Source organism: Theobroma umbraticum, unplaced genomic scaffold (assembly GCF_002168275.2).
Source record: "Theobroma umbraticum cultivar Fairchild unplaced genomic scaffold, ASM216827v3 scaffold_2.0, whole genome shotgun sequence".
NCBI classification, from domain to species: Eukaryota; Viridiplantae; Streptophyta; class Magnoliopsida; order Malvales; family Malvaceae; genus Theobroma; species Theobroma umbraticum.
The window spans coordinates 1,948,261-1,950,218 of record NW_018397277.1 but is presented as its reverse complement, the minus strand read 5'-3'; positions in this window follow the sequence as shown (position 1 = coordinate 1,950,218).

The following is a 1,958-nucleotide window of genomic DNA, read 5'->3' as shown; positions in this document are numbered from 1 at the left end:
TAATACTAATAATGTATTATCATCTTATACACCAACGGTGAAATTTTTATATTAAAAGGTATAGATCATCTTCTATATAGTTCACTATTTGAACATAATAATGACTATATATATATATATATATATATATGCTTGATTGTGTATTCAATAATCTTTGAACTGAAAATTACTACTGAAACAAAATTATGACTATGCATAGATTAGGTGCATCATATTTATAGTAGAGAAATATCAGTTGCATTTGTAAAGTTGGAATATGAGTTAGATGTTTATGAAAGAAAATATTTAGAGCAAGTGATGAGCAAGAAAGTAAAATCACACTTAGTTTAATGATTAAAAGTCCACATTTTCATGAAAATAAGATTGTGTTGTAATTTAAAAGCATTTTGTTAACATAAGGTATTCATTTGATAATGTTAATATTATTATTACTATATGAGTCACCCACTTTTGTGCCGTAGTATTTGAATGTTTAATTATAATATATAGTTTCTAAATTTAATTTATACTTATTTTTCCTATTTCAGTTACATCCTTTTGGGTTGCATTGAGCTTCCTCTTACTTTTTGCTTATCTCACTCCTGAGCTTCCAACTTTAAGTTTTGAGTATCACACTACTTTCAACGGTGATGCACTGGGAATTGTAAGTAATTGATAAACCATATAACATTGAAACAATTCTAAGCTATTTTCTGTTATAATAAGTTATTAAAATGATATGGCTGGTGCTTTTCCCTCATTCTACACAGTGTTTGATGCCATTATAAAAATGCTTTAAAAGGTTGGTAAAAGGATAAAAAATATTAAAAACATAATGTAACAGTGCTGGAAATTACCTAGACATAGTCATGAAATATCAAAAGGTTGCCCATATCCAAACACAACATGGAAAAGAGTATTAATTTAATTTTCAATTTATAGATCAAATCAAAAAGGGAATAATACATAGATGTATATAACAATATATATATATATATATATTAATGTTGAATGCATGGCTGGCCTCTTCACAAGTTTGCACTAATTATGGTGGTAGAGCACCTTGTAAAAAAAGGTTTTGTTGGTGCTTACACATTATGGAGTTTACACAGGGAACATGAAGTTGGACAATCATCAAGAAGTAGAGATGGGGTAAAACCATATTCTAGCTATAAGAAACATGAGGAACTAATGTATGAAGAGGAAATATGTAACACCCCGTACCCTTGTATAAGAGCCAATATGATTTTATTGACAAGACAGAGGGTTGATGGATGTAAATTTAAGTGCTAAAAAGCAGAGAGAGGCGAAAGGAATATTTTGGAATAAAATATTCCATACGTGAGGATATAATAACTAAATAATAATACTTTATTAAGGATGAATTAGCGAGATAAAAAGGCAATTCAGAAGTGAATCGGTACAAGTGAGACATTTTGAAACCCAAAGAGTCAAGTAAAGAATTTTGAAATAAAATAATATTTTATTAATAAAATAATATTAAAACATTAATATTTTATCTATGGTTGAGATTAGTCATGAAGAAGGAGTATATGATTTATGTAAACGGGGGAGAAGAAGTAAGAATAAATTTCGAAGAAAAATGACAAAAGTGGAGCCCTCGTGCCTTTATTAAATAAAGCTAGCTTGGGTATGTATATATTTAAAATTATAGTGACACCTTGATGAGGTGCAAACCTTATATTATATTTGTACACATGTAAAGGAAGGAAAATAGAAGAAAATTGGAGTTTAAAACATGTTGGAAGGACTAATTGTGAAGGATGAAAAGTTCGGAGAGTCACAAGGAAAATAAAGAAATGATTGAGGACTCATTTGTAAATTCTAATATTAGAAGTTAAATGGGAGTTTACTAACTAAGGAAAGTTAAATTATGAGGAATATGAGATATACAGGTAAAAGTTACTATTACATGCAAACTATGGTGTGCAAAAAGTAAAAGTTAGTGGAGGACATGT